The sequence below is a fragment of the Mytilus californianus genome, unplaced genomic scaffold, assembly GCF_021869535.1.
Source record: "Mytilus californianus isolate M0D057914Y unplaced genomic scaffold, xbMytCali1.0.p SCAF_33, whole genome shotgun sequence".
Taxonomy (NCBI): domain Eukaryota; kingdom Metazoa; phylum Mollusca; class Bivalvia; order Mytilida; family Mytilidae; genus Mytilus; species Mytilus californianus.
This window is the reverse complement of record NW_026262683.1, coordinates 1,447,176-1,462,490: the sequence shown is the minus strand read 5'-3', so window position 1 is coordinate 1,462,490 and position 15,315 is coordinate 1,447,176. Positions and strand designations below refer to the sequence as shown.

General features: G+C 32.4%; 1 long non-coding RNA gene across 1 annotated transcript in view; it reads right to left on the bottom strand.

Annotated features, from left to right (window-relative positions):
• The window catches only part of LOC127736576 (uncharacterized), a 417,821-nt gene extending 402,854 nt beyond the window's left edge, over positions 1-14,967 (bottom strand). The window contains exons 1-2 of the long non-coding RNA XR_007999052.1: positions 14,891-14,967; positions 12,522-13,635 (exon numbers count right to left, since the gene is read on the bottom strand). This is a non-coding gene — a long non-coding RNA (uncharacterized LOC127736576). The remainder of the gene's footprint in view (positions 1-12,521; positions 13,636-14,890) is intronic.
• Between the last annotated feature and the right edge of the window lie 348 nt (positions 14,968-15,315).

Genomic DNA, 15,315 nt, shown 5'->3' with positions numbered 1-15,315 from the left:
TCCATCTGGTTTCAGATCAACTTAGCAGGTGGTGGGTTTGGATGAAAAATAATCAAGACCACTCTACTTTAGCCACTATTTTATGCTCTTCTCTTTCTGACTCTATTACTGGCTTCTGGTTTTGGCTTGCATTTTAGGTCTCCTTACATTAACAGTTTGACCTTTTTTGACAGTAATTATGAACTCCTGTGTTCCCATTTAAAGTTGTTTTTCCAATTTCGGAAATTTTAGAATGGTAAATATGTTTTAATGAATAGTCTTCTTCTCTAATGAGTGCATTTTGCGTCATCATGAGTTTCACAGTTCGTATGATATGTGTTTTTTCGTCATCAGCATACATTTGATGTTCCATGTTCTTTGGTGCTGAGGACTTTCTTGGCATCTCTATCTGTATCATCGTCATTAAATCTTGTTTCTCGTGTAAAGTGTTTTTTTTTTAAATATAGAGTTCTTTCTCTTTATCCATAGTTGATGTAGATCATGTCTTTTTTTCGCTGTTCTTTGATTAATTTTCCTTATACTGTCTAAACCAAAGTTGATTTTGCTATCATAATAAGGAGATAGTACAGTTTTGCTTTGATGATTACATGTAAACGGAAATTATCAGCTGGAAAATGCATTAAAAGTAGTCATGAGAACAATCCGTCATAGATTGAGGCTACATTCAAAATGAGAATGGAAAAAACGGTTTTATCCTCGGTAAAAGCTGTTTGTATCCATCAATGTTCCTTCTGAAATGTGTTCCAAATTGTTCTTTTAACTTATGAATGATGGTGTTGATGGTGTTGTGATGTTACACTATTGTTTCAGAAAAAGGATGAAGGTTTGGTACCATTAAAACGTTTAAACCCGCTGCAAATGTTTGCACCTGTCCTAAGTCAGGAATCTGATGTTCAGTAGTTGTCGTTTGTTAATGTGGTTCATAAGTGTTTATCGTTTCTCGTTTTTCATATAGATTAGACCGTTGGTTTTCCCGTTTGAATAGTTTTACACTAGTAATGTTTGGGGCCCTTTATAGCTTGCTGTTCGGTGTGAGCCAGGGTTCCGTGTTGAAGACCGTACTTTGACCTATAATGGTTTACTTTTATAAATTTTGACTTGGATGGATAGTTGTCTCATTGGCACTCATACCACATCTTCTTATATCTATTGAGACATAATCTTGTAAATTTCAGCTGCTTCTGGGTCTGGTAATGATTTGATAAAAGACACGCATGCTGATGTTGGAATACAGTCAAACGACACCAAATATTTTTGTTGCTGTTTTTATGTTTAATCGTTGAAAGTTTTGACCATTCATATTAATTGTAAGATATTAAGATATGAATAAGTTGGATTCTTTATAGGTTGACATGAGATTGGTTATTCTGGACTTCCTCAGATGAATAACGGGACACTCAGAGAGAAAGGTGTGAAACTTAAGACTAGTGTCCCTTAGTTTAAATAAGTTTACAATGGTTTGCAATTTTGAAATCAGATGCAAAGAATATTCTCTCTTTAATCCCAACATGTTCGGTTTTAAGTAATTTGTCATCCAATACATTTTCAAAACAATTTTGTCATCACGCCCTGACGCTAGAGGAGGGTTTCTTGTTAATATAGGGTTTGTCTTACTAACATTGAAAGATTGTTTCTGTGCTTCTTTTGCATCATAATTGTTTCAATATGAATAATAACATCCATGATTTGCTCTAATAACGAACATTTTCACTGTCTTTCTCTATTCTAATTTCATATTCATCCCCTAGATTTAGTAGGAATCACTTTCCACAACATTCATGTTTTGATTGCCTGGATTTTTTTGTTTCCGCTATCCTTTATATATTTTCTAATAATGAAATGTATTCTCTTCGTCAGTTAGAATAATATTTTTTTATTCAGATGATTTGGAAGTGCTAATTTTGATTTTTGCATCTCTATGTATTTGGCTTCTAACTTATGTCTAGAGACTTTTGTCTAGATCCTCGATGAACATATTGAGTTCATTATCATCTAAATGAACTGATTCTAACGTGAAGTTCAGTTGATCTATTGGAGTTACATTACGTTTCAGATTTATTGTGCTTGTTGACACTCCAAAGACCAGAAATTGACCAGATGGCTTCTTGTTTAAAAACTTTGTATACCTGTTCTTTCTCTGGATACAGTTAAGGAAATGTCCTATTTAAATCTTTTTTCTTTTCCTCTTTGCAAATGCAATCATTTGTTCCATCGCATTCCTCCGCATGCCAGCTTGAACTTGATATGAATCTCTATTTATCCCCTTTATGGTTTATGGTAAAGTGAACATCTATGTAGTTCTGTTCTCACCTGTCAGCAGATCTGTTTTGAATGATAGATGCACCAAATTATCTATCAAAAGTACTTACTGGTGTTGTGTAATGCTGTCCGAATAGACTGTTTCTTCATTTTTTTATTTACACTTATATAGATCAAAGGAAATTGCTTTTAACATGTACAAAAACAGCACATTTCTGGTTCAGCATGAACTTCTAGTCTTTTATCCCCTGTGTCCAGACTATCAGTTATACCTAAATGATGAGTGACGTCAGTCACTTTTTTATGAAGCAGGGCCTCAAAATGACAAGAGAGTTGCAATTTTTGATTTCCTAGTTTCATTCAAGCCACTCATTTCTAGGAAGACATTCTCGAAAAATATAGGTACAATAAGAGATATGTTAAATGTCCCTCATTTATAATGTATAATGTTGCAATATCTTGAAGTTGATCGAGAAATTTCTAAAATATTCTGAATCAGGCTTGACATAGTTCCTCGTTTATACAATTTTCCGAAATGTCTAAATTTTCTTCTTTATCTATCACATCCGCATAGTACATTTGACCTTTAGATGTTTCCTTTTTATCGTATCTCTGGTTTGCAATCTCTGCGAGACATTTTCGAATTGTCCCTGGAAGGTTCCATTTAAAAAACTTCTGTCGTCCATTCACAAAGAGTTTTTCCTATGTGTGATGTAAATAAAACAACAAAATCAGCTAGACTGTAATGCTGGATATGGAGCAGAGTTCAATGTTAATATGGAGTCCGTATCTGTATCGGCAGGAAAAAATGCAATCATCACAGTAACTTTTTTTTTCTAAATCAGGGAGGAATGTGTGATTTTATCAAACAGATTATCTCTTTTTCTATCAATTCTCGATTGTGCTTTATATAAACCCTTGACTTTAATGCATTGCATCGAATGGAAGCAGTCTTTCGTGTCAAATAATTCATTTTCTTAACAATATTTGGTCTAGACCTATAGTTTCTGCATTTTCATGTACAGACTTGCATATTTCATAAAAGTGATATTTGTTTTCAATGAGACAATCAAATTTAACGATATATTTATTCGATATCCAGTTCTGATAATTCCATTCAAAAGATTCAAAAGATTCAATTCTGTCCCATTCTGTCTCTGAACAATTTCTCTCCCATTTGTGTTAAAAGGTTTTAAATCTGACTCTTGAATTCAAGTCGGTATTGCTATATCGTTAAGATTGAATATAGTAACTTTCAATTGTTCATAAATATACAAATGTAGCTTGTTTTATATTCTACAAGTACAATGCACAATAAAATCATTGCACAATGCAGCACATAAACGAAAAGCATCAAAATGTGAAAACAAATATATGAAAATTAATGTTATTTGAATCCTGCTTCCATCTGCTGCTTCATAATAAGATTCTTCTTCATCTCCTTGGTTTACACTTCGATAGACCACATTGCCGAAACTAAGTTATTTACATGAGTAAACACTGTCTATAGCCCGGTGACCAGAATGAACATTTTCAAAATAGAATAGTCAAAAATACTACACGGCTGTATCATATATCATTCGATTCGAAAATATGTGTTGTATTAATTTAATTTTGTGGTCAAAAGAAAATATGGTGCCGTTTTTCAGAAATCAAGATCAAAGGTCAACAAACGTTTTCCGTACAAAATTTGTATAATTGATAAAAACGGCAATTCCTTCATTCCAAAAAAATTTGCAAACCAGCATAGATTATCTTTTCTAAAAAGTTAAAAATCATCAAAAAATTAATTGTACCGAAAAAGTGATACGATTTTACAAAAAGGGGTGGTTTAAACAAAAAAGATTTCCTTTTTTCATAACCCTTACTATTACGGGCTTCAAAATCATAGCAAACCAACAGAAAAAAAAACGAAAACAAAAATATGTATTTTTAAAAATATATATCTATTAACGCCCAATAATTGTTGAACATTTTAATTTTGTACATCTAGGTTTGGGTTAGTACTCCAAAGTTCCAAACAAACTCTCTTAAAACAGACTGATTTATGGGTTTTAAAGACTTTTTGTATGTAATAAAATGCAAAAAAGGATCACAAGTCAGTACGGAATATTCAAACAAATATTAAAAGCATTTTCGAATACAAGAACCACATTTTACCTTTAGGAATTTTGAGATTTTGATACAGGATTCAGTTATACATAATCACAAATGTGCCTTTACAAATTTCACCAAGAGTTTTACGGACAAATATAATTGAAGTTAGTCCTCAAACCTCTTCTGTCAGAGTATGTGTATGCACGTTCTTGCAGGATTTCTATCCGTAGCAGGAACATAAGTCGGTACATGCAATGTTTTGGTGACACAAACACAGGACTTTTTACATTGTAATTTTCCCTTACAGGATAATGAAAATCTACTGAATTGTTTCCTTCAAAATAGCAAGGAATCTTTGACTGATCTCCATCCGTAATCCAATCTTGAAAGCAGGAGTGGTTTTGCGGAATTTTATGCGAATGTCATAAAAGTGAGAGGTTTAGCTAGCTATAAAACCAGGTTTTATCCACCATGTTCTACATAAGGAAATGCCTTTACCAATGTTTAAGTCAAGAATATGACAGTTGTTTTGCTATCGTTTAATGTGTTTTAGCTTTTGATTTTGCCATTTAATAAGGGACTTTCCGTTTTGAATTGTCCTTGGAGTATTTCGGTATTTTTGTTATTTTACTTTTTACAAGCTGTGGAGACCATTGCGATTTAACTTGTTGTGCGATTGCATAGAATTGCTGGTTGAATGTTTGAATAGCATGAACCTGCCCAGAATTATTCGACATGTGAAGACATTTCTTTATGGCAGTATACACTATATAGATATAAGAAGATGTGGTATGAGTGCCAATGAGACAACTCTCCATCCAAGTCACAATTTGTAAAAGTAAACCGTTATAGGTCAAAGTACGGCCTTCAACACGGAGCCTTGGCTCACACCAAACAGCAAGCTATAAAGGGCCCCAAAAATGACTAGTGTAAAACCATTCAAACAGGAAAACCAACGGTCTAATCTATATTAAAAAAAACGAGAAACGAGAAACACTTATGAACCACATCAACAAACGACAACCACTGAACATCAGGTTCCTATGCCCATATCATTCGGTTCAGCATTTATAATTGGAGGATATGCTACAACTGTGACATCGGTGCGCTTCTTCGACAGAAGACAATTGTACCTGTCCAGAAAACAGGGTTGGCAAAGTATTACCCGGGCGGGAAAACCCGGGTGGGAAAACCCGGGTTTTCCCGGGCTTTGCAATACTCCTAGAAACGGGTAATACTGGGCAATACTGGGTAATATGATTTTGCAAGCTTATATTTACACAAAATAGTAAAGACTTGTTGTAGTTTAATAGTATTAAAGCTAAAGATATACATTTTAAACGGATAACCATTGAGAGTCATTCCTGAAGATTGAAAATTCAATGTCTTCCTTTTCTCCACTGATTCTATGTAGGCAGAATACAAGTTTTGGACATTTCAGGATACCTTGTTAATTTCCAAGCTTTGTTTCAATATTAAATCCAAGTTGAAAAAATGCATTTTATTGCAGTGTTTTAATGAATTGTAAATTTTAACTGTTATACAATCATATTGCTAAACAAACACCCTAAGGGGACAGGCCATGAACACTTATAAAAATCAAAAGACTGATTATTGTTATATCAACAAATCTGTATTATAATCTGAATTGTTACTTATTAATTAGTGATGTACATAAACATATGCTAAAACTTAGTAAACATTTTTAGTAATGAACAAAAAATGTTTAAAAGTTATTTCCTTACATAGAACTGTTAATTCTTCATATAAGTTATATTTATTAAAAAAAAAACAAATTGAATTCTTTGACTTTAATGTATTGAATTTGTGATTAATCACTGATTCCTCTTTTAAAATTCAGGCCAGTATTTCATATTACCCAGTATTGCCCAGTATTACCCGGTAAAGCCCAGTAAAACCCGGGTTTTCTCAGTATTTCCCACTGGGCTGGGCAATACTCATAAAACCCGGGTTTTTTAAACCCTGCTAGAAATTGTTTTTTTTTAGTTGCTTGCAATTCTATTAGGAACTCTATAATATCCCTTGACAAAAGTCTCCAAAAACCCATATTTGGTCAACATCATTACTCTTATCATGATAACACCATTGAAGCTTGTCTAAAGCATCCAATCAACGAAATGGTTTTGCTCTACATTTTGGTTTAGAGTATGGAATCGCATCGGTGAATGATGCTGTTGTATTATCTATATGCACCCCCTAGTGTGATATAGCCACTCTTAATAATGTTGGTCTCACCCTGACCTCGTTGTGATTAGATGCCACTAAAATCACTATTAACATCCAAATGTCGCTGTAGTTTTTCTTGTTGTAAAGCTATGACGTATGTTTTCAGGTAGGTATGAAACAAACTTTGCAATTAAAGAAGATAATAAAAATTAGTTTTTGTTTCTTAATAAATGATCATTTAAATCAATAGTTGGTTTGGAAAAGGCAGTTGTATTTATTGATTCGGATTATAAGTTTGAGCAAGCTTTGACCGTAATATCTTGTTTTAAACCCGGAAGAAATTTCATTAAGAACTGGCTATAGTAAAATGCTTGTTCTTTAAAGTTGTTTCAGTTAATTTAATGAAGCAAGTTTGAATCACCGTAATAGTTTGCAGCGTTTGTTAGGCGAGTAACTTTTTATCTAACTCAGTTTTCATAAGTTTTATGTCTTGCTTATAGCTTTTTTTATTGGAAAATATACAAGCACTCCAATTGATAGAAGAATTAAAATACTCGTGACTTCACTGTCGTATTTTGAACAGTCTGCTTATTTAATCATTTTGTCTCTTAGTAACCACCGCAATATTATATTCACTTGTATATGATTAGTTGCAATTTTTATGAAATACAATTTCCGAACTTTCCTTCGGTATATCATTGAATGAGAATCATGTTCACTTATCAATTTCAAATAAATTTACTCTTTACGCCTTCCAACTGCATAAAAAACGCGATTTACTGATTTACTTCTGCTTTTCTGGTAGATTACTCATTGTTCTAATATTTAACTCGGTTTTGGTCGAAGTTTTTGCAGTACTAGAACCAAGTGTCAACGAACTTCCCAGTTCTGTCATCTCTTAATAATAATAATAATAATAATAATAATAATAATAATAATAATAATAATAATAATAATAATAATAATAAGAAAAAAAAAAAAATTTGTATAATTGATAAAAACGGCAATTCCTTCATTCCAAAAAAATTTGCAAACCAGCATAGATTATCTTTTCTAAAAAGTTAAAAATCATCAAAAAATTAATTGTACCGAAAAAGTGATACGATTTTACAAAAAGGGGTGGTTTAAACAAAAAAGATTTCCTTTTTTCATAACCCTTACTATTACGGGCTTCAAAATCATAGCAAACCAACAGAAAAAAAAACGAAAACAAAAATATGTATTTTTAAAAATATATATCTATTAACGCCCAATAATTGTTGAACATTTTAATTTTGTACATCTAGGTTTGGGTTAGTACTCCAAAGTTCCAAACAAACTCTCTTAAAACAGACTGATTTATGGGTTTTAAAGACTTTTTGTATGTAATAAAATGCAAAAAAGGATCACAAGTCAGTACGGAATATTCAAACAAATATTAAAAGCATTTTCGAATACAAGAACCACATTTTACCTTTAGGAATTTTGAGATTTTGATACAGGATTCAGTTATACATAATCACAAATGTGCCTTTACAAATTTCACCAAGAGTTTTACGGACAAATATAATTGAAGTTAGTCCTCAAACCTCTTCTGTCAGAGTATGTGTATGCACGTTCTTGCAGGATTTCTATCCGTAGCAGGAACATAAGTCGGTACATGCAATGTTTTGGTGACACAAACACAGGACTTTTTACATTGTAATTTTCCCTTACAGGATAATGAAAATCTACTGAATTGTTTCCTTCAAAATAGCAAGGAATCTTTGACTGATCTCCATCCGTAATCCAATCTTGAAAGCAGGAGTGGTTTTGCGGAATTTTATGCGAATGTCATAAAAGTGAGAGGTTTAGCTAGCTATAAAACCAGGTTTTATCCACCATGTTCTACATAAGGAAATGCCTTTACCAATGTTTAAGTCAAGAATATGACAGTTGTTTTGCTATCGTTTAATGTGTTTTAGCTTTTGATTTTGCCATTTAATAAGGGACTTTCCGTTTTGAATTGTCCTTGGAGTATTTCGGTATTTTTGTTATTTTACTTTTTACAAGCTGTGGAGACCATTGCGATTTAACTTGTTGTGCGATTGCATAGAATTGCTGGTTGAATGTTTGAATAGCATGAACCTGCCCAGAATTATTCGACATGTGAAGACATTTCTTTATGGCAGTATACACTATATAGATATAAGAAGATGTGGTATGAGTGCCAATGAGACAACTCTCCATCCAAGTCACAATTTGTAAAAGTAAACCGTTATAGGTCAAAGTACGGCCTTCAACACGGAGCCTTGGCTCACACCAAACAGCAAGCTATAAAGGGCCCCAAAAATGACTAGTGTAAAACCATTCAAACAGGAAAACCAACGGTCTAATCTATATAAAAAAAAACGAGAAACGAGAAACACTTATGAACCACATCAACAAACGACAACCACTGAACATCAGGTTCCTATGCCCATATCATTCGGTTCAGCATTTATAATTGGAGGATATGCTACAACTGTGACATCGGTGCGCTTCTTCGACAGAAGACAATTGTACCTGTCCAGAAAACAGGGTTGGCAAAGTATTACCCGGGCGGGAAAACCCGGGTGGGAAAACCCGGGTTTTCCCGGGCTTTGCAATACTCCTAGAAACGGGTAATACTGGGCAATACTGGGTAATATGATTTTGCAAGCTTATATTTACACAAAATAGTAAAGACTTGTTGTAGTTTAATAGTATTAAAGCTAAAGATATACATTTTAAACGGATAACCATTGAGAGTCATTCCTGAAGATTGAAAATTCAATGTCTTCCTTTTCTCCACTGATTCTATGTAGGCAGAATACAAGTTTTGGACATTTCAGGATACCTTGTTAATTTCCAAGCTTTGTTTCAATATTAAATCCAAGTTGAAAAAATGCATTTTATTGCAGTGTTTTAATGAATTGTAAATTTTAACTGTTATACAATCATATTGCTAAACAAACACCCTAAGGGGACAGGCCATGAACACTTATAGAAATCAAAAGACTGATTATTGTTATATCAACAAATCTGTATTATAATCTGAATTGTTACTTATTAATTAGTGATGTACATAAACATATGCTAAAACTTAGTAAACATTTTTAGTAATGAACAAAAATGTTTAAAAGTTATTTCCTTACATAGAACTGTTAATTCTTCATATAAGTTATATTTATTAAAAAAAAAACAAATTGAATTCTTTGACTTTAATGTATTGAATTTGTGATTAATCACTGATTCCTCTTTTAAAATTCAGGCCAGTATTTCATATTACCCAGTATTGCCCAGTATTACCCGGTAAAGCCCAGTAAAACCCGGGTTTTCTCAGTATTTCCCACTGGGCTGGGCAATACTCATAAAACCCGGGTTTTTTAAACCCTGCTAGAAATTGTTTTTTTTTAGTTGCTTGCAATTCTATTAGGAACTCTATAATATCCCTTGACAAAAGTCTCCAAAAACCCATATCTGGTCAACATCATTACTCTTATCATGATAACACCATTGAAGCTTGTCTAAAGCATCCAATCAACGAAATGGTTTTGCTCTACATTTTGGTTTAGAGTATGGAATCGCATCGGTGAATGATGCTGTTGTATTATCTATATGCACCCCCTAGTGTGATATAGCCACTCTTAATAATGTTGGTCTCACCCTGACCTCGTTGTGATTAGATGCCACTAAAATCACTATTAACATCCAAATGTCGCTGTAGTTTTTCTTGTTGTAAAGCTATGACGTATGTTTTCAGGTAGGTATGAAACAAACTTTGCAATTAAAGAAGATAATAAAAATTAGTTTTTGTTTCTTAATAAATGATCATTTAAATCAATAGTTGGTTTGGAAAAGGCAGTTGTATTTATTGATTCGGATTATAAGTTTGAGCAAGCTTTGACCGTAATATCTTGTTTTAAACCCGGAAGAAATTTCATTAAGAACTGGCTATAGTAAAATGCTTGTTCTTTAAAGTTGTTTCAGTTAATTTAATGAAGCAAGTTTGAATCACCGTAATAGTTTGCAGCGTTTGTTAGGCGAGTAACTTTTTATCTAACTCAGTTTTCATAAGTTTTATGTCTTGCTTATAGCTTTTTTTATTGGAAAATATACAAGCACTCCAATTGATAGAAGAATTAAAATACTCGTGACTTCACTGTCGTATTTTGAACAGTCTGCTTATTTAATCATTTTGTCTCTTAGTAACCACCGCAATATTATATTCACTTGTATATGATTAGTTGCAATTTTTATGAAATACAATTTCCGAACTTTCCTTCGGTATATCATTGAATGAGAATCATGTTCACTTATCAATTTCAAATAAATTTACTCTTTACGCCTTCCAACTGCATAAAAAACGCGATTTACTGATTTACTTCTGCTTTTCTGGTAGATTACTCATTGTTCTAATATTTAACTCGGTTTTGGTCGCAGTTTTTGCAGTACTAGAACCAAGTGTCAACGAACTTCCCAGTTCTGTCATCTCTTAATAATAATAATAATAATAATAATAATAATAATAATAATAATAATAATAATAATAATAATAATAAGAAAAAAAACTTTATTTTAAGAGAGTAACTCCTTTTGGATTAAACCAATTTTCAATAAGGCTCTCTACATACAATATAAACTACACGAATAACACATAATCAATCTACCAATATACAAATATTTCGGATTAAAACATAGCCTTCGTCAGTGACAATAATTTTAACAACACTAATGGTTTGTGTAAAATATTTGGGACATTTATATACACAGGCACGTCTATTGAGTATTTAATCCCAAATCGTGAACCTCATCAAATAAAACAATACTCAATAGACGTATATATACACAGGCACGTCTATTGAGTATTGTTTTATTTGATGAGGTTCACGATTTGGGATTAAATCAATAGACTAAAACTTACCTGTAATAGAGGTCGGTCAATCTAAAACGTATCACTTCATATCAGACACGTTGACGTTAACGTATCTGGAGGCATAAGAAAACAAAATATTTGATCCCGAGTTTAAGTCTATGCTGAGTATCAAAACTCCTTATTCTCTTCATTTCATGGAAACCAATAGCGAAAACAATTATCCATTATATATATGGTGTTTTGCGAAAAGGGGGTTTATCATTAGCTCACGTAGGCTTGTGTGAAAAACCCAGATATAGGGCAATTACACGAAGACAGTACAAATTACCAAATGCAACACTGGAAAAAAGACATCATATGCTCAAAATAATGTGCACTCGATTCGGTTATGTTCCAGACGCGAGATAATTAAACTTTGACAATTATATTAGTTACACACATAGTGCCAAGTACCTCGTAAGCACGGTTTCTTCACATATTCAACGATATTTCACTCAAGGATAGTACGACATGTTATATTAGTATGTCCCCAGATACGTATACGTCAACGCACCTGATACGATTGGATAGGATTTAAATTGACCGACCTCTATTATTGAGCTATTTTACACAAACCATTAGTATTGTTAAAATTATTGACACTGACGAAGGATATTTGTTAATCCGAAATATTTATCAACACGATTTTACATCATCTTCGTATATTACCTATATATATATAAACAAGTCTAAATTGAAAACAACGTTGAAACCTATGATTGCGGTGGATAAAAACCGCAATTTTTATACGTGTGCGTGCAAAACAAATTTCTTGTTAGAGGGGTCTAAATACAGCACAAACAACATTTTCCAAAAGACCAAAAAAGTGAAAAAGTATGTCTTAACAAAACGCATTTGACTAACAGGTCGAACAACAAATTTTCTTTATACTGCACTCGTTCTATTTGAGCAGTCAAAATGCGTTGACTGTATATTTCTATGTCATATACAGTCACTGACCCGATATTATTTTTCCTCATGAATATTTAAATAGAAGTTGCCGAAACTATATTTAATAAGGTCTTTCCACTTTTCTGTGGTTTTCTTCTGATTATTAGGTCTTTCCACTTTTTTGTGGAAAGACCTATTGGTTTTCTTCTGATTATTAGGTCTTTCCACTTTTCTGTGGAAAGACCTATTGTATTTGTTCTGATTATTATTATTATTAGGTCTTTCCACTTTTCTGTGGAAAGACCTATTGTATTTGTTCTGATTATTATTAGGTCTTTCCACTTTTCTGTGGAAAGACCTATTGTATTTGTTCTGATTATTATTATTATTATTTTTTTTTTTTCTTCCCCCTAATTTTGTTCTTGCGATAAATATTTGTTTCGCAATATGTCGCTTAGATATTTCTCATATTGTATCGTATAGTTTATGCGCTTTTAAATTTCATCCTGCTTAGACGAACAATTTTCTTTGTAAGAGTTATCTCCCTATTCACTGTTTATCAAGTGTGTGCATCTCCTTCGTAACAAAAAAAGATATCGACAAAATTCTTTTTCTAAATTGTTCGTTACATCCTCAGGAATTTTTGGCTAATTTGGATCGAAGCGATTCGATGAAATTTTATAGGAGTTATCTACCTTTACCAAAAAAATTTGTCGGTATGTTTTTTTATCTCACAAACCTTTAACCGTATAACCCTGGAATGTTTTTATATGAGGCCCCTAGGTCCCAACTTAGAAAATGAAGTCAAGGTCAAAGGTCAAGGTCAAGTTCTAAATTTTGACTTTTCCTTGTTTTTGCATTTTCTCAAACACTTTTAAAGATATATATAAAAGAACAAGTGCAAAATGTTTGCTTTATTGTAATGAAGATATGATACATTGGTCTGAGACAATCCAGCGACATCTTATTGGAGTTATTGCCCCTGAAATGTTTTATTTTAAGGTAAATTGATTATTACTTCATATTGGTACATGATAAAGCCATAAGATCTTTTGCAAAATGTTGGGTGACATATGACCTTGAAAAATGTCAACCGGAAGTGACATTGAGTGAACCGGAAGTGGTCATTTTTGCACTTATTTCATGTAGAAGTACATAGAAACCATATATTTTTTGAATAGTCATACATTAATCTATCATTTGAGACCGGAAGTGATATTTTATAAACCGGAAGTAGCATATTATCTCCCTTATTACAGGCAAAAGTATATATAAACCATATATTTTTGGAATCAGTGTAAATAAATCTATCATATGAGACCGGAAGTGACATTTTCTAAACCGGAAGTAGCCAATTATCTCCCTTTTTACAGGCAAAAGTATAAATAAACCATATATTTTTGGAATCAGTGTAAATAAAGCTATCATATGAGACCGAAAGTGACATTTTCTTAACCGGAAGTAGCCTATTATCTCCCTTTTTACAGGCAAAAGTATATATAAACCATATATTTTTGGAATCAGTGTAAATAAATCTATCATATGAGACCGAAAGTGACATTTTCTAAACCGGAAGTAGCCAATTTGTTCCCTTATTTCAGGCAAAAGTCTATAGAAACCATATGTTTATTGAATCAGTATAAAGAAACCTATGATTGGACACCAATAGTAGCTTTGAGTAAACCAGAATTAGCTTCTCATCAATTATTTAGAAAATTGATGTGGAAAGACCTTCAATTGTTCTTTGAACAATTGGTTTTTAATTAGGTCTTTCCACTTTTCTGTGGAAAGACCTATTGGTTTTCTTCTGATTATTTTTTTTTTTTTTCTTCCGCCTAATTTTGTTCTTGCGATAAATATTTGTTTCGCAATATGTCGCTTAGATATTTGGTATATGATATCGAACAGTTTATGCACCTTTGAAATTTACCCTGCAAGCATCTCCTCCGTAACCGTAAAAGAAAGCGACAAATTTATTTTACCAAATTGCTCTTTATATCCTCAGGATGTTTTGTCCAATTTTGACCGAAGCGATACGTAAACTCCATATGAGAGTTATTTCCCCTTCTGTATTTGACATAAGGGATATATAAATGTATAGCATGAATGGTAAGTGATAGAGACCTAAGGTATATTGATTTGAGTTCCTTGGTTCATTTAAATGAAATTGAGGCCAAGGTCAAAGGTCAAGGTCATATTGTAAATTTTGACTTTTCTTGTTATTTCATCTCCTCTGTCACTTTTAAAATTACAAATTAAAGAACTACTGCAAAATGTTTGCTTAATTGTGATTAAGATATGATACATTTGGTCTGAAACAATCCAATGATATCTTATAGGAGTTATTGTCCCTGAAATGATTAAATTTAAGGTTAATTGATTATTACTCCAACTTGGTACATGATAAAGCCATAGGGTCTTTTGCAAACTGTTGGTTGACATATGAACTTGAAAAAATAAAACCGGAAGTGACCTTGAGTGAACCGGAAGTAGTATTTTTTGCACTTATTTCATGGAAAAGTACCTAGAAACCATATATTTTTTGAATGATCATAGGTTAACCTATCATATGAGACCGGAAGTGACATTTTCTTAACCGGAAGTAGCCAATTATCTCCCTTTTTTCAGGCAAAAGTATATATAAACCATATATTTTTTGGAATCAGTGTAAATAAAGCTATCATATGAGACCGGAAGTGACATTTTCTAAACTGGATGTTGACAATTATCTCCCTTATTTCAGGCAAGTCTATAGAAACCATATGTTTATTGAATCAGTATAAAGAAACCTATGATTGGACACCAATAGTAGCTTTGAGTAAACCAGAATTAGCTTCTCATCAATTATTTAGAAAATTGATGTGGAAAGACCTTCAATTGTTCTTTGAAGAATTGGTTTTTAATTATTATTATTGTTTTTTTTTTTTTTCTTCCGCCAAATTTTGTTCTTGCGATAAATATTTGTTTCGCAATATGTCGCTTAGATA